This window comes from Eublepharis macularius, chromosome 7, assembly GCF_028583425.1.
Source record: "Eublepharis macularius isolate TG4126 chromosome 7, MPM_Emac_v1.0, whole genome shotgun sequence".
Lineage (NCBI taxonomy): Eukaryota > Metazoa > Chordata > Lepidosauria > Squamata > Eublepharidae > Eublepharis > Eublepharis macularius.
The window spans coordinates 34222291-34248322 of NC_072796.1; positions in this window are offsets into that span (position 1 = coordinate 34222291).

The following is a 26032-nucleotide window of genomic DNA, read 5'->3' on the forward strand; positions in this document are numbered from 1 at the left end:
GAGAGTGTAGCAGCATTGCAACCAAAGAGGTACTCTGAATCTCCCAACACCACCTTTCTTGTGGAGTTTGTTGACCTTCCACATTGGAAGCAGGCAGCATGGAAAGGAAACATCTGCAAAGGTAACAAGCTTATGTCTCGGGTGCATGAGATAGAAACGTGGTAGCAAATAAATGCTATGATGGAACCATGACATTTGTGGAAGACAGTGCCTGAACTTAGATACATACAGATGGTGACTTACTTTGCATGATGGAGGAGCAATACAGATGCTCCGCTCTTACATCAAATAAAGTTATGGTCAGCAGATTGCGGCATCGTGAAGAGCCTATGTAATAGTTTCTCCAGGTTTAACTCAGCATGTGCATAAAGTAGGGTTGCCAGCCTCCAGGTGGTAGCTGGAGATCTCTCAGAATTCCAACCAATCTCCAGGCAACAGAAACCAGTTCCCCTGGAGAAAATGGCTGCTCTGAAGGGTGACCTCTATGGCATTATACCCCACTGAGGCCCCTCCCCTCCCTAAACCCAGCCATATCCAGTCTCCACCCCCAAAATCTCCAGGAATTTCCAGACCTGGACCTGGCAACCCTAGCATAAGGAGGTCCAAAAAAGACGATGGGGAGGCTCTTGTTGGGATCTGAATTACTACAACAGGTGAGATTCCCAAGGTGTCTTACTCTGTCCAGGGCAACTTAGAGGAAAAGTTCTTAATCCGAAGAAGAGATTTTAAGGAGTCGAAAAAAGAGATGGCTTTGTTTTCAGAAGACTAAACATACGTCTAATTGTCTCTGGTAGTAACCTTATTTCTGTTGAGGGGAGCACAGTTAGACCTGAGGGGTGAACTCCTCAATAGGACTGAGAGACTTTTCTTTTTACGCAGACTTTTGGCTGAGGGATTCTATCTGTAAAGCTGTTCTTATGGTCCACTTCTAGTAGAACAGGGTAGAACTGGGTAGTGCAGTGGGTAGCACATGTTTTATCAGTATAATTTTAAGCTGTTGAATTGGGGGGTGTCCTGCTGTTTTTATGCCCTGCCTTGGTTTTATTGTTTGCCGTTTATGCTGTTAGTTTTGTGATTCTATAGCATTGGGTTGATCTGGTTAGCCATCATGAGCAGAGCAGGTCTCCAGAGAGACACCATACAACTTTTTTTTAAACCCCCCCCCCAAATTTAGGATTTATTTATTTGTTTCATTTATCCTCCTTCTTTAGCTCCCATTCTTTGTCCTTCATTATCCTCGCTAGGGCTGCCGAGAGAAGGGGACAAAATTCCCGGGGTCTCATCAACTCTTGAGGGCCCTGGAAGCTGGAGAAATCATGCATTCAGTCAATGAAATGCATTTGCTTTTTATTTTGGTGCAGTTGTGCTAGCAGCCACTAGAGGACGCAGGGAGCACTAAGCAAACAGGAGAGGCTGGCTGCCCAGGTGTATCTTTGCTGCTTTTTTTGCAGGGTTTTTTTTTAAAAAACAAAGCTCTCCATGGCTGCAACCAAGTTGAGACTAACATGGGCCCATCAACCAACCTCATATGCCTTAACCCCCCCCCCCCTCGCTTCTAATTTTTCCTATGTTCACCTCTCCCATTATCCCTACTCTCCATCCCACAAGCAGTTTTCTCCAAGTTGCCCAGCAGTGGCATTTTATCGCTCACCCAGTTGTTCCTGCTTGGCTGAGGAGCTGCTTCCCTCCTCGAGACCCTAAAAGTGCCTGCCTGATTTACAGCCCTCTTCTCCCCAATTACAGTCAGGATTTTGCGGGGCTGGGCTGGGCTGGGGGGAGACTGACCCCCCGGGGATAAAACAGAGCGCAAATGCAAGCAGGCAGGCAGACTCCTGATTAACAGCCACTATCACCGAGCCACCAAGAGGCAGGATGTGCTGGTCATCTCAGCCGTTTCCCTGGTTTCCTCGGCGTCTTGCTCCTCTTTCCTCTGAACAGAAGGAAGTTCAGAATGGCTTTTGCTCAGGGAGAATGGAGTACCATGTGGAGGTTCATTATGTTGATTTACAAACGTGCTACTTGAGAAGGATTCAGGGTTGCAGAAGCCCCCAAGTAGCCACGTCCCAAATCCCTCCAAAATCCAGCAAACCAGGAACACAGTGGGAAGAAAATGTTTCTCTTGAGATTCCTTTCTAGCAACCGTTTTGGTCAGGGATGCCAGCAACATTGAGCATGTGGCTTGTAGCATAAAGAATGCACGCTTATCAAGGATTATAGCCTAAATTTGGAACTTCCAAGCAGGCATTGGCAGGAGGGTCTTATTTTTTCCAAGGCAGGTCCAATTCAGTCTGTAATAGGAATCGCTGCCAAGGATTGGAGGAAGCTATGCAGCTCTACCCCTAACTGGTGCACCTTCTCCTGAGTTCAGTGGCTCTGAGGGCCAAGCTACACATGACGAATGACACTTGAACGGCAAGTGGATTGAATGGAGGGCAAGTGAACAGGGAGAAATACACTTGCTGTTCAAGTGTCATTCGTCATGTGTAGCTTGGCCCTGAGTCTGCGGTATTCTCCTAAATCACCACTTACAGGACTGTTGACTCTTTGCATGAAAGCAAAAGCCCCACTGAACGCAACGGGGGCCTTGACTCTTGAAAGCTCTTACCCTCGAAATCTAGTTGGTCTCTAAATGTGCTACTGGAGTCCAATCTTGAACTCAGAAGGTTGAAGTCCTCATTTCACCACCACTTCAAAAGTCTGTGCACTGCTTGTCATCTTCAACTGCTTGAGGATTTCTCTTCCCCTCCCCTTCCCCCATTCTTTGCTGCATAGTTCTTTCTTTCTTTCTTTCTTTCTTTCTTTCTTTCTTTCTTTCTTTCTTTCTTTCTTTCTTTCTTTCTTTCTTTCTTTCTTTCTTTCTTTCTTTCTTCAGATGTTATGAAAATGAATAACTTTAGAGAGGTCCTGGAATGTTAAATTATGTGTGGTTATTTGTAAGACTTTCTTCAGTTGGTATTACTTAACAGATCAGTCAAAACAAACAGTCTTGTGGTTCCTTGAAGACTGATTGTTGTGTAGATTTTAAAGACAGAGACTGTAGTCGTCCAGCTTTTACCCGGATTCTGGGCTTGCTTCTCACTGCAAGTTTTAAAGTGATGTCTTAAGAGATTTCATTCAAGATCATCAAATGAGCTTTATCCACTGTCACTGCTCAGTTTTAAAATAGGTAATTACCTTTTCTTTAAGTGAGAAAGTGTGAGAAAGTGTCAGGATCTGCATTTCAGTGAACGGATGTGGGGGAAATTGGGATACTTTTAGCAGTCGAGGAAGAACTGATATTGAACGCGGCAAATTGAAGTGCGACTGTGTGAGCGAGTGCATGGAAAGTTGGAGGAGGGACATGTGAAATGAGGTTCACTTGAGCATCCCTAGGTACTTAGTAACGTGTATTTCCACCCTTTAACTACACTGCAACAGAGGATGTGACCATACTCGCCCCCTGCTCAATTGTCCATACTTCATTATATCAAGACAAACTATTAGTCTTTCTGTTTCAGTACTGTCTATTTTAACAGGTCAATAAAACAGGAAATCATTTCCAGGTCATTTCAATTGCCCAGTTTGCCCCTGCTTTCTGTTTTTCTCTGTATCAAGGCAGCAGCAGAAGGAGGGGAAGGGAAGGGAGCCGAAGTTAGTTTTAGATGAGAGGTGTTGCTATACAGAGGAAGGCAATGCCAAACCACTTCTGTTCATCTCTTGCCTTGAAGACCCTATGACTGGGGTCACTATGTCAGCTGCAACTTGACAGCACCTTCTTCTTCTTCTTCTTCATATGGAGGGGGCCCAGATGGAATTGTTGTCTGGGGGCCCATGGAGGCTCTTGGTGGCCCTGGGGGTGCCCTAAGAGGCTCCTGGGGGCACCCTTCTTCCAAATGGAGAACATTGTTCTTGGCCATCTGGAGCACATTCTTTAGCTTTCCTTCTAGGAACTGATCTCAGCAAAGATGCTGCAGAAGAAAGTCCAATATCAGAATAGTGGTTTTCGTTCAAGACTTCAGCTCAAGTAGGGCAGCCCAGTAGCATCAAAAGCAGCAGCAGTTTCTTTCCTCCTCAAAAGCCAAGACTACTTAACTCAGTGAAAAATCTGCAGAGGTATCAGTAGCAATTCCTTCTTCTCATCGAAATTTTCTCTCAGTTCCTTAGCAGCTCTGCAGGACTTCCATCAAAGGTTGAGCTCCAAGAATTCTAAAAAGAAGTGTCTTTCAATACTTTTTGTCACCATGTCTGTAATTTTCTAGGTCAAGGCAAGTGTTGGCAGTACACTATAAAGTATTGTCTTCCTTTGGTCTTATTTATTTGGACCCAAAGCAGTTTACAACATTGTTCTCTCTTCTTCCATCAAATCCACACAACCACCACCCTATGAGGTAGTCTCGAATGAGAGTGACTGGATGAAGGTCACCAAGTGAGCTTCCATGCTGAGTGGGATCTCCCAAACCCTCGTACAGAAGGCCCCTTTCAAAGCCTGCAGGCACTTTTTAGAATTCTGACACAGGTTGGTGGGCTCAGCCACAAAATGGCTGCCACAGGAGGCAACTACAAAATGTCAGGGAGTGAGTTTATGCATAGTAACTCTTCAACATTTCAGGCAGAAGTTCTGTTTAACAGGATGCCTTTTAAAAGGAACATGTTGTTTAAAAATATTTTCTTGAATACACCTTCAGTTATGCAGTGAAGATTCTTGCTCTGTGGCAGCAGTTGTTGCTGAAGCAATGTTTTGGAAAACCTGCACAGCCAGCTAGATCTCCAGGGGCCGACCAGAAGACCTGCTCAGCAAAAGCTCCCCTCCCCACTTGCTGGCTTATATTTGAGGTGCATCTATAATTTGGACAGGCACAGTTGTTATGAAAATAATTTTAGGCCTTGCCCATTGACTCTGTGGTTTTTTCCCTTAAAGGGATTTTGTGTGTGTGTGTGTAAAGTGCTGCCAAATCACAGCTGATTTATGGCAATCCCATAGGGTTTTCCAGGCAAGAGATTAACAGAGGTGCTTTGCCATTGCCTGCCTCTGCATAGTAACCCTGGACTTCCATAGTCTCTCATCCAAATATTAACCAGGGCCAACCCTGCCTATTTTCCAAGATCCGATAAGATCAAGCTAGCCTGGGTCATCCAGAAATTATGTCCAATTAAATTGTCAAAAGGCCCTGAGGTTGTGTTTACCTGCTGCCACTAGGTGGCTGCAGTTTTGACTCTTGCCGTTACCTGAAGGCCTCCCCCCACCGCCCACGTCTGCTTTTTAGCCTGATTCTGTATGTGATTTACTTGCTTATGCTGCATATGTTTCGTAGCATCCTAAGAAGCAGTGTTTACCCCTGGAAATCTGCCATCAATCTCCAAGTGAATATATTTGCAAGGACAGAACTAATGATGCCCTTGTCATACCCATTTATTTATATTAACATCATGCACAATTCTGACTGTGATTTGTGACAGGCGGAGACTGTCGTGGCTGGAGAAGGGGAGCGTGCGTGGAATCCGAACCAATTAGGAAAAAATCTAGGTCAAGGTTGTCCGAATGGGCCTCTAAAATTGAAACAAATTTTGGTTGAGGAGAGTTACACTTGATGTCGGCCAGCAGAGTAGAGTATGTGGTTTCCATGAATTATGCAAAGCATGGAAATTTGCATCCATGCTGCCTCTACTTATTAGAAATCCATCCTAGCCCCAGCTTCCACAGCCTGGTTGCTGTTCTTTCCCAGGTACTGTCCACACATTCCAAAGTTCCCTCTGTAACCAGAATAGCTAGAAACTTGCACTGTAGGGCTGCCAGGTCCCCCAGTGCAAGGGCGGGACTGGGGAGGAAAAAGCCATGGGGAATCAGGCTCACTGAGGTCTATTGTCAATCAATTGCTAACTCAGGGTACCTTCCCCCGGGTGCTCAAACAGGCGGTTATCCAGCTGCTAATTAAAAAACGATCCCTAGACAAAAATGACATGGACAATTATAACCCAGTCTCTAATCTGCCATTTTTGGGCAAAGTGATTGAGAGAGCATCACCTGACCAACTCCAGGTCTTTGAATAACTCTAGTGCTCTGGACCCTTTTCAGTCTGGATTCAGATCACATCATGGGACAGAGATGGCTCTAGTAGCTTTAGTGGATGATCTCCATCTGAATATAGACAAAGGTCATGCCTCCTTATTGCTCCTTCTTGATCTATCTGCAGCCTTTGACACAGTAGACTATGCCATCCTGTTGAGGTGTTTAGTGACAGAAGTGGGCATCAAAGGATGTGCCTTGAACTCGTTTAAATTGTTTCTCATGGAATGGACTTAGTGTTGCCGTTGGAGATCAGCTATCTCCAGAATGGGAATTATCTTGCGGGGTTCCACAGGGAGAACTCTTATCTCCCATGTTTTTCAACCTCTATGTAAAACTTTTAGGAGAACTCATTCACAGCTATGGAGTGGGATGTCATCAATAAGCAGATGGCCCCCAAGTCTACATCTCACTATCCAAGTCCCTACAGGATGCAATAGAAATCTTGGGTCGCTGCCTGACAGCTGTGATCAAATGGCTGAAAACAAACAAATTGAAATTGAACCTAGACAAGACAGAAGTGATGCTTGTTGGGAAGGCAGACATCTTGAAGGACACTGTTCACCCCACTTTCAATGGAGTTCATCTGACCTTTGCAGACTCAGGTAAGAGCCTAGGGATTATACTGGATCCAGCACTACTTCTAGAAAAGCAAGTTAAGGCAGCCACAAAAATGCTTTCTATAACCTCACTGTAGCCTGGCAGATGGCTTCCTACCTCAACATGGCCAATCTGGCCACCTGGATCGATGTTATAGTAACATCAAGACTTGACTATTGTAATGGACTATACATCGGTCTCCTGTCTAAGTTAAATAGGTGACGCCAGTTGGCGCAAAATGCTGCAGCTTAGCTGTTATCAGGAGCAAGTAGGACCATCCTACAGTCACTCCATCAGCTACCTATTACCATGTTCAGTTCAAGGTATTGGCTATCACATACAAGGTTCCTCACAGCCTTGGTCCGGCATACTTACAGGGTCCGCCTCTCCCCCTATATTTCTCTGTAGGATGTCCTGCAGGTGCCAATCGACAGCTGCCTGTACATGCGCATTCTCTGTGGTGGCCCCACCCTATGGAACTCTCCTGGCTTTCCACAAATGGTGCAGAACTGAATTACTCAAAAGGACTTTTTTACTCAGATAGGATGGCTGTATTGTAGGGAAGTGGTCTCAAAGAGATGCTTTACTAATAAGTTAGGGACCATAGACGTCATCACTGTGTTGCCATTGCTTTAAGTATGTACTCCTATATACTACCTGTTGCTTACTGGGTAGTTGTATGTTGTCTAATATCTGTCCTAGAATTGCTTATGCTCTGTTTCAGCATTTCTTCAACTCTGTATTGGATTCTTGCTAATGTTATGTCTTTGTAAACTTGCATTTATTTACCCTATAACATTGTTTATTGAAATGTCCTTGATATTGACTATACTAATCTCACATTATGCAATCTGCTTTGAGTCTCAGTGAGAAAGGGGGACTATAAATGACATAATAATAGCAATAATATTCTATTTATATACTGCCCTTCAGGATGATTTAACACCCACTCAGAGCAGTTTGCAAAGTATGTTATCGTTATCCCCACAACAACAAACATTTTGTGAGGTGGGTAGGGCTGAGAGAGCTTCTAGAAGCTGTGACTGACTCAAGGTCACCCAGCTGGCTTCAAGCGGAGGAGTGGGGAATCAAACCCAGTTCTCCAGATTAGAGTCCCGTACTCTTAACCACTACACCAAACTAAATAAAAATAATTATAATAAGCGTCAGGGCTTTTTTTCAGCTGGAACGCGGTGGAATGGGGTTCCGGAACCTCTTGAAAATGGTCACATGGCTGGTGGCCCCACCCCCTGATCTCCATGGTGTGGAGGGCAATCTAAACTCCCCTCTGTCTGGAGATCAGGGGGCAGGGCCACCAGCCATGTGACCATTTTCTTTGAGGACAACCCACTGAGTTCCACCACATCTTTTCCCAGAAAAAAACCCCGATAAGGGTCCATAGGAGCAGAGAGGTTGAATCTGTGGGGCAGAACTAATTGAGGATTTGCCACATCATCTGAGGACAGGTAATTTCTAAGCTTAGAAACCAATTACCACTCCCAATATTGCGAATGTTTGTCATACACACCCACTTCAAATTAAATGGAGTTTCTTGATGTTAATGACTTGGGAGTCGTAGCTGCTAACATGATTAGGAGACTTTTGCAAAAGACAGTATATTCTGCTGTCAGAAAGATGTTTATTACTCTGATTTTCAATATAATTTTATTTTGTATATCAAAACAATTATATCATGGACTCTATAACTGTATACTGCTGTCAGCTACATGTCATTAAAATTGTTACGGCTATTAGCGTCCACGATAAATTAATGATTGACTGAGTGTATCAGAGGCCCAGGGAATGAAAGCTGAATTGAATGCATTCTCCGACTGCTTTAATACATATCTAATAGTGCAATCCTAAACAGGATTCCCCCCCTCTAAGTCCGTTGAAGTCAGTAGGCTTAGAAGGATTTAACACTGTTTAGGAGTGCGCTGCAGTACAGCTTGAATCTAAGTGAATGGGTCTTAAACCAGCAACTGAGTTAGGGCCAGGGCATACTGATTTATAGGTTTCACATGCGGTAGGACATGGGAGAAAGTCGTGGGCTTGCAGACGCCTCTCCCCCAGTCCAGTTGCACTTTCCACATAATCTGGGGTTGAATCATGTAAATGGGGCACATACATGTATGGAAGAATGCTTGTAGGCACTGGATCACGCAGCATGTTCTAGATACAAGGGGGAATACACACGTCAAAGGCTTACCATCTATCTAAAAGGTAAGATGAAAATGTAATATCCATTTGTGTGATTTATTTCTCTTACCTTTTCTCCAAGGTCAGGGTAGCTTTCAAGGTTTTTCTCGCCCTATTATGTCCTTACAGACTCTGATCTGGATAGCCCAGGTAAGCCTGATCTCATCAGATCTTAGAAGCTGAACAAGGTCAGTCTTGGTTAGTAATTGGATGAGAGACCTCCAACAAAGACCAGGGTTGCAGAGGCAGGCAATGGCAAACTACCTCTGTCAGTCTCTTGCCATGAAAACCCCACCAGGGGTTGCCATAAGTCAGCTATGTCTTGAAGGCACTCTCCACCACCACTTCCTTACAGAAGCTTCACAACGGGGCTTTTTCAACTAAGACTCACCTATTTCCCAGGAAACTGAGATCTGAGTAGGAACTCGAATCTGAATCTCCCCAGTCCCAGAATGATAGTCTATCTACCACACTGGCTCTCGTCCACCTCAACACTGTCTAGGGATGATATCACCTTACCCTCATTTTCTTTTGTGTTCCGTTCACTTTCAAACACATCATCTGGTGAATGAATAGGTTTGTGTGATAATGAAAAGGAGTTGCAGTATTATCCCGATGAGGTACTTCTTCTCAGGGCTTTTTTTCTGGGAAAAGATGTGGTGAAACTCAGCGGTGGATCTCAGAACCGCACAATGACGTTACTTTGGGTCAGCTGGAACAAGGGGGGAGTTTTTTAAAGTTTAAATTGCCCTCAGTGAAAATGGTCACATGGCCAGTGGCCCCGCCCCCTGATCTCCAGACCAAGGGGAGTTTAGATTGCCCTCCGCACCGCCGAGGGCAATCTAAACTCCCCTCTGTCTGGAGATCAGGGGCGGGGCTACTGGCAATGTGACCATTTTCAAGAGGTGCCGGAACTCCGTTCCACCGCGTTCCAGCTGAAAAAAAGCCCTGCTTCTTCTATATTAACTTTCAGGTTCTGTTAAACATCTGCCTCTTTGAGAAATGGTTTTTAAAAAGAACTTCTTCAGAGTCCCTTCAGGGAAGTGAGATCATAGCAACAAGGGAAACCCACTTCCAAATGGGTTATCTGTGGGTGTGAGGTTGGTTCCTTAGCCAAGTTTTCTTCTTTGGCCACCAAAAGACAGCCTCTGTGTTTAAGATCCCACCAGCTCCATAGCCAATGTGACTGTTGAGTCTATTAATCCTACTCTTGAGGCTATAACAGCTGGGGATTATTTAAACAAAGCATTTCACATGCATGAAAGAAAAATTAAGGGAGAGACACTCTACAGTAAACAAAAACTATATCACCCCCACCCACCAAGCTTCTCTGTGTTGTAGAAAAAGTGGGTCATAGGCATCCCTTCCCCCGCACCCTGTCAGAGTGATTTGAGTTTCTATTGAAAAGGTTACAATAGGAAAGTTGGTTCCCATGTTCAGTAAGAAAAACTGGATTGTTTCTCAAGGCTCGGACAAAAGCACCGGATGATTTTCCACATTAATGCAGCGACGTTGAGCTGACTGCTGTGGGGCTGCCTGGGGGATGATGGTTTAATAGCCGGCTTTTGATTTTTACGACACACCACAGCTTCTATGTGCTTTCCTTTTTTAAAGTTTCACACCCCTGCGAAGGTTTGTGGGATGACTTAATATATCTATGATGGGAGGGGGGGCATCATCCAGTGTGCAGCGAGAGGATTGTTCATCAATCCATTAAGGTGTTACGTACCATGTTATCTTCATTATGGGCACTGCCACTTGGGTGTGTAATAATTGCGGGGAAATCCTCTGCTCCCAGCCCCTGGTCAGCCAGCTGTGGGTATCCCCATGCCATGCTCCATATTCTACTCTTGACACTTCATTGTAAGTGCTTGAAAAGTGATGTGGATAGTTAGAGGAGAAGCGGCCAATTAAATGGCTGGGAAGTTTCCTGCTAGGTTACTGTCCTAGAGGGGTACTGGGAACCCAAATCAAGCAGAGCCAGTCCCCAGGAGCTTTACCAGCACCATAAAGGCCGCTTCTGTTCAGAGTTCATCAGCAGTAGCAACAACAGGGGAGCTGACACTAGCTGTTGGGCCTGCTGGCCAAGTCTGAGTCGCGTAGCTTGTAACATTGCAGGGCCCCCTCAACCTGGCTTGCTCCTGCGCCCTTCATAATTGGCCAGTTTGCTTCTGTTGGTAGCAGTGTTCAAAGGCTCTTTGCCCTGCGCTGCCCAGCATTGTGTCTATGTGCATGATCTGTGGAACAAGTCAATACAGGATTTTCCCACTGTGTTTCCAGCAACGAGGCTAGCATGAACTCAGTGATCTTGTACATGGGCTTCTAACGTACTCGTTGGCACATATTTTCTAAACAAAGAACTGCTCAAATCAATTTTTTAAAAAACATCTCCAGCTCTTTCAGTCCTTTTTAAGTGGCTTTTATGACTTTGTCTTTCACATAAATTGCATATACTCCTGAGGAGACAGGTCAGATAACACAACTGGTACATGAGGCCCCTCCAAAGAAGTGTAATTGCATTCTAAATATATTCTAAATATACCAAGCTACCCTTCCACGTGGACACTTCTGCATCATAGTGTTTCATTTAATTAGCTTTTCTTCCCAGTGAGTACCCAAAGCAGCTTACACCATTCTCCTCTTCTCCATTTGATTCTACCTGTCAGGTAGGTTAGGTTGAGAGAGACTGACTGGCCAAGGGACACCTAGCGGTCTTCTTTGGCAGAGTGGGGATTTGAACCTGGGCCTCCCAGATCATAGACTGACACTATTTGTGGACATTAATAAGTGGCTTTTTCAACTCTACCCACTAAAGCATATAATACTTTTATTTGGTTCATAGTTCACGTCCTTAATTACGCTGCATAATCTACTGATAGCATTTGGGGTGGGGTGCGGGAAGTGGACCTCTAGATATGTTTTGCCTTGGCATCTGAGGCTCTAGCGACTTTAGTGGGCAGCAGCAGTGCTGAATGAGTTAAGTGACAGGCAATGTTGTGTAGTGGTTAGTTCCAGACAATGATCTTGGAAAGCCAGGTTCAAGTCTCCACTGTAGCATGGAAGCTTGCTGGGTGACCTAGGGCCAGCCAGACACTCTCAGCCTATCCAGAGAAAATGGAGGAGACTTATGTAAGCCCTTTGGGTCCCTGCTGTGGAGAAAGGTTGGATATAAATGAAGTAAATAAACAAGTAAAATAAATAAAATCTTCCAGTGAATGGATGTCTGGTTCCATCTGTGTTGCACGCAGTGTTTCACCCAGACAAAAGTCAGCCCTTCTTACAAAACAGCATTTCAGATATAAAACCTAATAGAATCCTATTCTTGTCTTCTCCCAAATGCCTAATTACAAACTACTTAAAGGCACAGTTCTTAAAAAGTTGTTTGCTGTAAAACCTTCTCTGTAAAATCTTTTCTGTAAAACCTTCTCCCAACTTGAATCCGGATCTAGAAGCAGAGAAAACGCTTACCTGTGTGACTGATCTTCTCACCTGCAGGATGTGCTAGAATTATTTATGGTGAAAGCTTAGACAGGGCAGTCCATTTCTGGACACACATCTGAGGTTGTGCTACCTCAGATAAGACTTGTGCTTCTTGTCTTGCACTGCTGAGCCAAATCTCTACCACAACTCGAGTCTTCTCCTGAGAGAGATGGAGAAAACAGCAGGAGACATTTAGAGCATTTCTAGCAAATAATTTTATTAGATTTTTTAAAAAGCGATTTCCCTGCTTATTTGTTTGGTGGGACCCAGATGTCTTCCCTCAAGGAAACATTTCTGTCTGGAGGACAGCACGCTGACTTAGGACCCCAACTGTAATATATTGTCAAGCTTGAAAAATTCCATTCTTTCCACTGGAAAATAGAGTCATCGTAACTACTTGGATGTGTCTTAAATTGAATTTGCATGATCTCCTTATGCGTGAAGATGTGTGCGAAGTCATGAACAACAGATGGAGAAGAATGGCGATGAGGGATGCCAGAATCCACTATGGATAAATGCAAAGACTGGGGATATTAACAAAATCAGATTTCTGGAAAGAGCCCTGATGTCTTTCCCCATACTCATCACATTTAATGAATCCATCTGTGTCCAAAAAGAGAGGCACTCCTGGCTCCTGCTCCCCCTCCCCAAATCCTAGCAAATTGGGCAGAGATAACCGCCACTGCTTGTCGAGGTTCAACAGCTGAAGACTGGCTCAGTATTGCTTTCAAAGCTTATCACTCACATTTCTGCCCTTGGCACATGGTTTTAACTCGAATGATCAAATTAGAGCGTGCAGAAAATGGATTTCTGACAGAATGCTATATCTTCATATTAATGTGTGGGTACCAACACACAGAGAAAAGCACCAAAATAGATTTGCAATTAGCTTCTGTCTCAAAAGTTGGATGCGATTTTTTTTTTTTATTCACCAGCAGTTGGCAGCCAACCTGGTTATCTAATGGGATGGAAAACTCCTGTTTTCTTCAATTTGGATGATGTCTGCTTTTGCACAAACTCATTAAATGCAGCTGCGCCTAAAGTTTATAATAGCAGCATTGATGAAAAAATAAAACCACTAATAACTATTCTATCCTCTTCTTTCTGTCTGATCTCAGATCTCTTTGATTATGGCTGAAACATGCCCAAATCTAGTATTTTTCCCCTCTTCCATTCTTTGGCAATTTGACATCTTTTTTTTTTCCCTGCAAGCTGTCCTGCTTCCTATCAAGCTTACACATTGCTACAGGGTTTTAGATCTTTTTGTTCAGTCAAATATGCTGCACTTTTGAAAAAGAGAGGTTCTTAATCATTTAGATACAGCTGTAGTGGTGACCGATCCAGAGCTGGGCTACCCCTTCCTCATCTTACTATATAATTGAGTAAGCGTGTTTCAAACAATATACTCTGGTGCGTCTCCAGAGGGCGCTGCCGCAGAAGAAAGCCCAGGTAACTCACCATATAGCTCCAGAAAACATGCTGTGGTGGGAAGCCCAGGCAGGGAACAGGAGCAGAACAGGTGGCAATGCCCACCTCCCACCTTAACTCAGCTGGTACTCGTACTGGAGCAGGTGGCAATGCCTGCCCCCTTCAGCCAGCGCGTATGAGGAGTGGAGCAGGTAGCAATACACGCCCCCTGCCTTAACCCAGCTGGTATTAGGAGCGGAGCAAGTGAGAATGCCCGCCCCTGCCTTAAACCAGCTGGTATTAGGAGCGGAGCAGGTAGTAATGACTGCCCCCTGCATTAACCAAGCTGATATTAGGAGCAGAGAAGGTGGCAATAACCACCACCTCCTTCAACCAGCTGGGATCAGGAGCAGAGCAGGTGGCAATGCCACTCTTTGCTTTAACCCAGCTGTTATTAGGAGTGGAGCAGGTGGCAATGCCCTCCCCCGCTTCACCCAGCTGGGATCAGGAGCAGAGCAGATAGATAAGCCCACTCTCCGCCTAAACCCAGCCAGTATTAGGAGAGGAGCAGGTGGCAATGCCCACCTCCCACCTTAACACAGCTGGTAATAGGAGCAGAGCAGGTGGCATTGCCCACCATCACCTTAACACAACTGGTATTAGGAATGGAGCAGGTGGCAATGCCCACCACCCTTCACCCCGCTGGTATTAGGAGCAGAGCATGTGGCAATTCCCATTCCCCGGCATAACTCAGCTGGGATTAGGAGCAGAGCAGGTGGCAATGCCCGCCCCCCCCGCCTTAACCCAGCTGACATTAGGAGTGGAGCAGGTGGCAATGCCCATCTCCTACCTTAACCCAGCTGGGATTAGGAGCAGAACAGGTGGCAATGCCCACCCCACTTTAACCCAGCTGGTATTAGGAGCAGAGCAGGTGGCAACGTCTGCCCCCCTTCAGCTTGCTTGGATCAGGTGATAATGCCTGCCCCTACCTTAATCCAGCTGGTATTAGGAGTGAAGGAGGTGGCAATGCCCATCCCCTGCCTTATCACAACTGGCATTAGGAGCTGAGGAGGTGGCAATGTGCATCCCCACCTTAACCCAGGAGGTATTAGGAGCGGAGCAAGTGGCAATGTGACCCCCACCTTAACCCAGGAGGTATTAGGAGCGGAGCAGGTGGCAATGCCCACCCCCCACCTTAACCCAGCTGATATGATGAATGGATCAATTGGCAATGCACACACCCCGCCTTAACTTAGCTGGTATTAGGAGTGGAGCAGGTGGCAATGCCCACACCCTCCTTATCACTACTGGCATTAGTAGCAGAGCAGATGGCAATGCCCACCCCACCCCCGCCTTCACCTGGTTGGTATTAGGAGCAGAGCAGATGACAATGCCCGCCCCCTTCACCCAGCTGGGATCAAGAGTGGAGCAGGTGCCAATGCCTGCCCAGTGCCTTCATGTGGGTGGAATCAGGCACAGAGCAGGAAGCAATTCCCTTCTTCCCTTCACCCAGCTGGGACAAGAAGTGGAGCAGGTGGCAATGCCTGCCCCCTTCAACCTACTGGAATAAGGCACTGAGCAGGCAGCAATGCCCACCCCATTTTCACCCTATCAGAATCAGGCGTCAAGCAAGCAGCAATCTCTGCCCTCCTTCAACCTGCTGGAATCAGGAGCAGAGAAGGTGGCAATGCCCGCACCCCTTTCACCCAGTTGGGATCAGGAGCGGAGCATGAAGCAAAGCCCACCACCCACCTTCACCTGTTGGGATCAGGTGAGGAGCAGGAGGTAGTGTTCACTCCTCCCTTCACTCAGCAGGGGACAGGTGGCAATGCCCACCCCTCTTCCCCCAGCTGGGATCAGGCTTGGAGCAGGCAGCAATGCCTGCCCCCCTTCACCCCGTAATCATGCGCAGAGCAGAAGGCAATCCCCATTTTCCCTTCACTTGGCTAGGATCAGGAGTGGAGCAGATGGCAATGCCTGCCCCCCTTTACCTGGCCTGTGTCAGACGTGCAGCAGGTAGCAAAGCCCACCACCCCTTCATGTTGCTGAGATCAGGGGTGGAGCAGGTGGCAATGCGCACCCCTCTCCTTCACCAGCTGGGATCAGTGAGGGATGAGGAGGGAATGCCTGCATGCCCACTCTCCCCTTTCTAGAGCCCGTTGTGTTTCTTCCCACAATGGGCTTTATTTCTAGTTCCTAATATCTGAGAAGAAGTGCAAATGTGCCTTATTCAAAGCTAGGAATAAATATGCTGTTTGTTTTAAAACATGTATTACTATTGGCACCCACAAGGAGTTGTTGTCCTGGTCATCTATGCCAGGAGAGGGTGGAATCTAAACTGGTGTAGGTTAGTTTATTGACCAGGTTAGGGCCTGCCAACTGCATGCCCTCCAAGTGGCCCTAATTCAATAGGGACCATCACTGCCCTCTGTAAATCACTGCTTTGTTTTGTCCTCTTTGTTGCCTCTGGGGACAAGCTTGTTAAAACGCTTGTTCATGTTTCTTCTAAAACTGCCATTCTTCAGGATTAAACTCCCCCCTCCCCTCTACAAGCTGAATTTGTGCATGTGAAGCTATATCTTGGGATGGATCCAGGCTAAATTTTCTGCTAATTGAAGGTGGGATTTCTACTGGATCTCAATTTCTATTCATTTCCCTCCTTCCCACTGCAGACTCCCAATTTGCCTTTTATGTTGTTCCCTAGTGTTCCCCCATGTCCTAAGAGCAGGATGGAAGGGTGTCTGTGGGGTAGGGGGGAGGCAGAATAAGTCCATTCCGCAGACTGAAGTGCCTTTTGCTAATGGAAAGGTTAGTTGGGGTCCGTCCCTTAATCTCTATAGTACATACAGGTACACTGCCTCATACAAAGACTTCAGAAAATTAATTTTTTTCTAGCATATTCTTAACCCAAAGATGAAACAGCCTCTTGACTTTTAAAGCACTGCAGAACAAGCTATATCAGAATAAAGGAATACAGTTATAGTCTTGAATAATAACGGAGAGACTCAGGCTTTACAATAGTAAGGAATAATCCTCACTTAAACTTAAACTTAAACTGTACACTCATTTTCTAGAGCACCAGGAATGAGCAAGCTCCAGCACTGTGTTTTATTAGATAATTATATTAATAACATTACTATTTGGTTTGGGAAGGCAGAACATGAAAGACATCCATCGGAGTGGTTTGAGACCTGACTGGAGATCTTCTAGTTCATCTTCATTCTTCTGTGCATCCCCACATTGGGGACTGCGCAAGCGCAGGCCTGCCAACCAGATAAGTTTTTATCGCTTCCATAAAGCTCCACTAGGGGGCCGCTTCCCCCAGTCACGCCTCAGCCCGTTTTCCCACCTAAACAGTCACGTGACTATGTGGGAGGAGCGGCCCCTTCCCCTCAGTTCTCTTTTAGCTGCCGCAATGGGAAGAACGTTGCCCAGGAGCGCCGTAAATTTTAAACACGGAACATTTTATTTGAAGAGAAAATAAATAAATTTTGGAATATCTTCACTCATTCTAATATTTTGTATTTTTTGAGGAGGTTTTTGAACAGGCTAGTTTGACTTTTGCATGTCATAACTGCTGCCTCTCAGATTACCTCAGAGTGTTTTGTTTCATGAATGACGCTGAATAGGGTACTAAGATGACCTGCAGTAAGGTATAACTCTGACAGGCTCTATTCTTCTGGCGGCTGTATCAATTGCCGTGGTGAAGCGTCTGCTCAACTCTGAGGTGTAAATAATCCAGCAGGCTACAGCCTCAGGCAATTGAAGTCATCTGCCGTTAACGGGTGTCCAACATACTCCAACCCCCAAGCAGTTACATCATCTGACACTAAGGGGCGTCCGCCGAGCTCCGATACTCCAGCAGGTCGCCTGCCATGACGGAGCACCCATCTTGGGCTGGATTAGTGAGGTAGGAGCCAAGGGTGAAAAGTACCATGCTCTATAACCTCCCTCAGATCCAAGACCTTTTGATACTCTAGCAGTGAGTTGCCTGCCGTAAAGGAGTGCCCATTCTGGGCTGGATCAGTGAGGTAGAAGGCAAGGGTGAAAAGTACCATGCTCCAAAACCTCTTTTGGATCCGAGACCTTCCTCGGAGTGGAGATCCTTCGGATCCGAGATTTATTCTTGGAGCTAGGGTGCTTCGGATCCGAGACCTTCCTCAGATCTGAGACTTACTTTGGATCTGAGACCTTTCTCAGTTGAGATCCTTTGGAACCAAGATTTTGCTCGGAGGTGAGACCTTTCAGATCCGAGACTTTCCCTCGGACCCGAGACTTCCTTCGAATCCAAGACCTTTCTCGGAGCCAAGTTCCTTCGGGTCCAAGAACTTCCTTGGATCCGAGACTACCCCTTGAAATCAAGATCTCCTTAGGATCTGAGACATCCCTTGGATCCATGACCTTCACGAAACCAAGGCTTCCTTAGAACAGGAAAACAGATGCTCTCACCCTAATGCAAAGCTCATTGGAGCCAATGATCAGGAGGGGGTGGACTTCAGTCAACCTGAGAGAGAGAGCTGCAGACAGAGATTAGTACTGCACTCTGCTATAGGACCCTTCTAGATGCCAGTCACCACTATCAGATCCAAGCATTTTTCTCATTGGATCCAAGAGATCAGGGTCAACATCTTTTGACTCTATGTCAGAACCAACACGATGCCCTCCTTTTTGAGTAAGCCATTGGTAAGGTAGTGGTAAGCATAGCTACCTTCCAAGAAGTGGAACTGGATTCGATTTCCGGTCAAGGCAAACAAACAAAATCCTCTTCAGTCTTATGACGCGCTAATGTGATGATCTAGGAAGAGTCTGTCACCTGATAGCAATATGAATCAGAGATCTATTCCCTTTATGGGGATTGTTGCAAACTGCTTTGACAAGTCTTGGACTTCTTGTTTGTTAGATCAGAGGGTGATGAATAAACCCCTACTCAGATTCAGCTTTTCTGTCATAGCCTTCCTATCCACAGAAACCTGCTGAACTACCAGTGACAACTAATGGCTGGAACATTTGCATAAGGGCATAATTAATGCTTGACCAGGGTGGAATGCCTGCACCATCTCCACTGGTTACAGAAGTAATGCAACAAATGTAGCGCCGGTACCATACCCCCCTCCCTCCCACGGTGAGGGCAGAAAACTTGATGGATTGGGCTAAGCAATATTCTGCCTCAGTTTTAAATTCTGTGTATTGCTAAATATTAAACTATTATAAATGGCTACCTTCCATGTCTCAAGGGGAGCTGGTGTCGCTAACCCTTGAGTAGAGGCTAGGGTCTTCTGCATTTGGGCAATTCCTGACGGGATTTTCCATGTATGCTGTCTACATCCCAGGTTTAGACAACACCAGACCAAAGGGGTTGAGTACCGTCCTGAGTTACACTTATTAATGTGTTGTAAACAATATCAACCTGTAGCCAATATTCCTGCAGCAGGTAGTTCCAGATGTGAACGAATTCACAACTAGTGTTAATGCCAAGGCATGGGTGCTGTTGTTCTAGAACAGACAGCGATCCCTTCTCTTGAAGACATGTTTCTACATGTATGAACAGGTTGTCTATTCTATGCATTCCATATATTTTCCTTGGCCTGCAGACTCGTTTACCTATTGGGAGAGACATTTCAAATTGTATCCCCTTCTTGGCCCAGGCAAATTGGGTTCTTACGTTATTTGTTTGATCCAAACATAAGTACATGCCACTTCCTCTGGTGCCAGGCATGATTCAAGTGGGGTCACTGTTTCCTCACATTTTGGGTTTCATGCACTTATTAGCATGATACACTTGACCTATTCTATGGTGATCTCCATTCAAGTACTCCTGAACGTGGGACTCTCCACTTGGATGTTTTTGACTCCAAACGTAAATTTTTCTTTCAGAGTAGATGTAGAGTAGGAGCACTATATGACTGAGAGTTGTCTTTTACTCTTTAAATATTGCATATCTATACACCCTGAACTCAGGTTTTTTTTGCTACCCTGACTAGTCAGGTTCGTCTTAGACTCCATTCACGTTCAGATTAAAGGCAAGCCTGTACCCTCTTGTCCTAGTGCCACCAATTCCTCAAAAGGCTGCTTAAGCTTTATTTTCCAAGGTCACTGTTGGTCCTTCAGTAGTCCCTGTCCTTGGTACAGTCAAGCCTTAAGTTGGCATCCTCCAAGTCGATGTATTGTCGAAGGCTTTCACGGCCGGAGAACGATGGTTGTTGTGGGTTTTCCGGGCTGTATTGCCGTGGTCTTGGCATTGTAGTTCCTGACGTTTCGCCAGCAGCTGTGGCTGGCATCTTCAGAGGTGTAGCACCAAAAGACTGAGAGATCTCTGTCTTTTGGTGCTACACCTCTGAAGATGCCAGCCACAGCTGCTGGCGAAACGTCAGGAACTACAATGCCAAGACCACGGCAATACAGCCCGGAAAACCCACAACAACCATCCTCCAAGTCCTTAGCCACTTGCACGTTGGAGTTTTCTGCCATTGTGAGTGAGCTTTTTTGTCATATTACTATAGTTAGGAGAGCATGTGACTCGTCAGTGCCTAGGGGCTAAATTTGGCATATTCTCAGGAACCATGGTGCTGTCTTCTGTCCAGACATCCATTTTCAACTAGGTTTCTTATTGTCTTTTGACTTATTCAAGAGATGACCCTGCCTGTATTTTGCGAAACCCGTAATTCAGGACACAAGAGACATCTAATGCATTCATTACAGTTTGGAAGAGCGTTGTCATTTTTGTGTTTTAATTATGACAAGGGTTTTTTCCCATTCAGATCTGCATCTGTTTGTGCATTTTTGAGCCCTGTCAGGGGTGAATGGATATTAGCCCAGCTGACATGTGGTGATAAGTCATCCAGTTGGTATACCAACATACTGCTCAAGGCTCCCCTTCTTCTGGGGGTTTTCTCTTTACCGGGTCTCTGGTTATCTCCTCAGTGTTGCTGTAGGAAGTACCTCTAATTCATGCTTATAAAGCAGTTCCTTGGCCATTATCAAGTGCCTTCAGTGGGCATTGCACTTTAGACATCAATTGCACATAGCGTGTGACAGTTTTGCACTCTTTGCTAAAAATGTAAATAAATAAATAAATAAATAAAAGGAAGAAGAAGAAAAGAAGGGGAATCTGCGAGATAGCTGATTAGTCATAGCCGGACACCTTTGTCTGACATTATACTGTAGAAGTTCACATCACATAGAATGTGGTGACAATTAGAGCAGTACTGCAGTCTTTGTTTAATAGAAAGAAAGAAAAAGGGAGAGTAAACACTATGCAATTTTAAGTCATTGCAAGTTCTTATATCTTTATTGGCATGGCTCCCATTTGCCCGTACATTTGCAAACTTTTAAAATATTTTAATATTAAGTTTATTACATACTTTGATTACGTTTTATTATTATTAAATTATGATTGAGAGAGATTCACCCCACCTCCTTGTGAGTGTGTAGCTTGGTAATTTCCCAATGTGGGGATGCACAGAAGAACGAAGATGAAAACAGGGCTGTACATACCTGTTACTATTGTTCATCGAGTTCTTCTGTGCAGACACACATCCCTTCCTCCTGCACCTCTCTGAACTCTCTGGTAGGTCCAGTATGAGATCTCGGCGACTCAGGAGAACTGAGGGGAAGGGGCTGCTCCTCCCACATAGTCACGTGACTGTTTAGGCGGGAAAACGGGCTGAGGCGTGACTGGGGGAAGCAGCCCCCTAGTGGAGCTTTATGGAAGCGATAAAAAATTCTCTAGTTGGCAGGCCTGCGCATGCGCAGTCCCCAATGTGGGGATGCACAGAAAAACTCGATGAACAATAGTTACAGGTATGTGTAATATTCTAAATACCCAAACAGGCACAGTGGTCCATAGTTTTTTTGTTGTTTGTTTCAACAGTTATGTTTTGCCAGAAAAAAATATTTTTTTGTGAAGTTTGAAAATGTTCTAGGTTTTTTTGTTTCCCCAACCAGTTAGCCTAGTAAAACATATCGTCTTCACTTGATTTCTGCTGCACACGTTTCCTGTTAGTAAAAAAAACCCCTCAACCTTTTGACCTACACACAGAAGGGGCTCCTGTGACTCCAGTATAATTGGCAATGATGACTCCCAGTTACGGTAAAATACTAGATATTAAATGGAAGCACAGGAGTCTGAGAAGTTATACCGCCCTTGCAGTTACAAGTGTTTTCTGCATTTCCACCCAAAGGGTCTTCCAGTCAAAGAGCCAACTTTTGGTCAACTGAACAAACTTCTTGGCACATGATGCATCAGCATCAGTATATGTGTGTGTCGGTCACTTCTCAAGGTTGTCTTAGCGTGGTAGTGGGCTGACGACAATGGCTTCCTTTATTATTTCTGTTGTTACATCCCACCTTTCCACACAATTGCACTTTCAAGGCAATTTACAAATTCTTCAAGCAACAACAAAGCTATTAAAAATCAATCAATATCACTTGATGAACAGCAAGAGCAAGCAAGACATAAATCAGTATGAGCTGTAAAAGTATTAATGGTCTCTGGTGTAAACGCCCTGTTTCATGCAGGCTATGAGCCCACAGCGCATTAAGCCTGATATGGTAGGGACTGAACTAAATGTGAGTCATTGGTTGTTTGCACATGGTGGTGATTCTCTATGGAGCTCTCGCTGCCACTGTGAACGCAGAGGCATTTGCAGCAGTAACAGTGTCCTAAGCGTTCTTCCCCACATTTTATCTGGCTCAAACCCCACCACCACCCCATGGCTGTCATCCCTCCATGCCTTTGATCAACAATTGCTGTATCTTCATAACGTTGTAGTCCACAAAGTGCCCCATGACTTCACCCAGTAATACACAAGAGATCCAAATCCTGTGTTGACTGGTGGGCTGGAGCTCTGGCAGCCATCTGCCCCTGCTTTCGGTTACAAAACCGCCTCTGGCAGGTCCATGGAAGCCATATTACAATTTTAAAAATGTATTTTTAAAAGCTCGACTGAACTGTGGGCTACACTGGCTCAAGACCTGCCTTCCCTAGGAGCCTAAGTATGCTTTGCTTTGGTTAGCCTTCTACACGTGATCTGTTATGGAAACTGCAGCAGTAGAGTTGCTTGCTTCCACACAGAGGTTTTGCTGCATTTTGGCAGTCAACTGGAGCTTTTTATTTTAAAGCATCCATACAGTGTATTTTTCTTCTTCACAGAGCTCACTTCAGGTAAGGTGATATACTTCCACCCAGGGCTTTTTTTCTGGGGAAAGAGGTGGGGGAAGTCTCACCCTGGGCAACTCCTGAGAAAGCCTGGGTGGCGAAACACTCTATTGCTAGCTGTGTGTCGGGCGTGGTAACTCGTCAGCTACCTCCAGCTTAGTAGAGACCCACGTCTGAACTGCAGACTACTCTACCTCGGTCTTCTGCGGAGGGAACATTTGGCGGCGACCCAACTCTCATTATTTGGCTGGATTATTGGGACTGTGTGACGTTGGAAAAATTGTATTGGTTTCTGATACATCGTACATGCTCACTGAGAGATCGTTTACTTAGATACTGGATTCTGGTGTTATTTCTTTATTGTGTATAAAACAGATTGATTGGTTATAGATAGGAATTAGACTCTTTAGAAGTTGTTAATCTCTTGTATTTGTACTTGATTAAAGTGTTGACTATGTTTGCTAATCATTGCATTGCTTCGTGATAAGAGAGAGGGGAACTGTTGCTGTGGTGGTTTTACCTTGGTTCCCCCCAGAGTGCCTCTTGTTTGGTAGATATACCCAAATTGGCCCAGAACAGCCTGGAACCGGCTGCTGCCGCATGGGAGAGCGCTCCCCTGCCTGGCAACAGCTTGAAACTGGCTGGTTAGGGCCCAATCCGGGCCATTTAGAGCCCAAATTGGGCCACAATGGGCCCAAAATGGTCCAGATCAGCCTGGAACAGGCTACTGCCACACAGGAGAGCACCCCCACACCTAGCAGTGGCCTGATCCTGGCCATTTCGGGCCTGATCCTAGCCATTTTGGGCCTGAATTGGGCTCAAAATGGCCAAAAGGGCCCCCAAAATGGCCAGGATCAGATGGCTGCCAGGTGGAGCAGTGTTCTCTCGCCCAGCATAGGCCCGATCTCAGCTGTTTTCAGCCCGATCCTGGCCATTTTAGGCCCAAATTGGGCACAAAATGGCCCAAAGGGGCCCCAAATGACCAGGATTGGGCTGCTGTTGGGCAGGGGCATCTTCTTCTGCCCGGCAGAGGCCCAATGCTGGCCATTTTGGGCCCGATCCAGGCCATTTTGGGCCTGAATTGGGCCCAAAATGGCCAAAAGGGGCCAAAAATGGCCAGGATCAGGCTACTGCCGGGTGGGGGAGTATTCCCCTGCCAGGCAGAGGCCTGATCCTGTCCGTTTTGGGCCTAATGTTGGCTGTTTTGGGCCTGAAATGGGCCTCAAATGGCCAAAATGAGCCCCAAATGGCTCGGATCGGGGCTGAAAAGGCCAGGATAGGGCCAATGCTGGGCAGGGGAGGGTTCCTCTGCCCAGCACCAGCCAGATCCTAGCTGTTTCAGCCCTGATCTTGGCCAGAAATGGCCTGGATTGGGCCCGAGTCAGCCTGGAACCAGCCTCTGCAGGGTGGGTGAACCCTCCTCTGCCCGGCAGCAGCCCAATCCAGGATGTTTTGGGCCCAATCTGGGCCCAAATGGGCCCAAAATGGCCAAAATAGGCCATTTAAAAAATACTCACATGACATGAGTCACGTGAGTATTTTAAAGAGGTGCCGGAATGCTGTTCCAGGGTGTTCTGGCTCAAAAAAAGCCCTGCTTCCACCTAAAAATATGATCTCTTCTGATAACAGTTGGATGTTTGAAAGTCAAAATATGCAGAAGAATACACCTTCTTATTAATTACAGCAAAATGCGTAGCATGCCTTTGATTGCATTGCATGGTATAAACCGTTTATAGACTCTGCTGCAGAATGGCTGAATAAAGTATGACGAGAAATGTAACAGAAAGAGGTTTATTGGACCTATAATTTGGGGAGGTTACATCCTAATGGCTTGAATAATAAATTGAACATGACAAGTTTTTTGTAAGCCTGTTTTGTTATCACCATATGTTTTGACTCTGAGGTTAGTGTGCAGTTACAACATTTAACACACAATTATATATGTATATATATTTAAGGATGAGGGCTGAGGGTGAGGGAAGAAAGGAGCGAAAGGGTGTGGTTACACATTGCTGTTCAACCAATCAGGACACAGGCGGATAAAGGGGAGGGCTAAAGGCAGGACTTAAACTGAAGAAAACATTCTCTGCTTCAAACAAGTCTTTTAAACTTGGGTATGAAAATAACACCAGGGTATATGCACCAGGGAGAAAAAACTCAGAAAACTCAGGGAAAACTTGATTCTGCAGCAGATGCAGCTTTTCACTGTGCAGAATATGGGAAGCAATTTGAAGAATGAACCAAGATATTTTGACCATGGACGTTTTCACACTACTAACCTGCTTCCGTAACATTGTGCAAAAAACGCGGAAGATAGCGTCTTCTCGCGAGAGTTTTGCGCGATGTGACGGAAGCAGGTTAGTAGTGTGAAAACGGCCCATGTGTATGGAAGTCAGGGGATAAACTGAAGCTGTATGGGGCCAGAACTGACGGAAAAAGTCTCATGCAGAAAAGCCCTTAGATCATATGCTTTCTTTGAAGCAGTCTCTGCAGCAAAAGAGGTCACTCTTCTAGTACGTTTCTAACTGCACAATACTTGGTTCTCATTAGCAACACCATTTTGGGTCTCCTGTAATATTGCTCAGAGACAGTTCAAAGGGCAGTTTCTGGATCAGGACTTGCTTACCAACTGAGCTGGAATCTAAAGACCGGTAGGGACAACTAATTACAGCTACTCTCTTCTTTAAATTCATTGCTAATTCATTTTGTAATAGCCTTTGCCAGGAGGTCACAGTAGTCAGGCTCCAAACAAAACGTTTTATGATCACGTTCCTTTCTGCTGCCTTTCCCTTTCCTCCTCCTTTCTTCCATTCTTTGTGTTGCTTCTTGAACACAATAGACTATCCTAATTGTGCAGGTTAGACTACAGAAACTCTGAAGGGACAAATTTCTTAACTAGGGGAATTCTAAAACACTTAGTGCAATAATTTCTGTAAGTGCTGTAGGGGAATATAGTGAAGCTATCATGATACAGCCTGGGCTATGAGAAAATGAATTAAAATTTTGGTGCTATCCATTGAGAGAGAAGAGTGAATTCTAGACACATTGATCAACTGCAAATGGCAGAACTTTGCACAGACACAGGGATGCACTGATAAGAAAATAATCAATTGGTATTCTGAGACAAAGCCTGAAGCAAGCAAAGC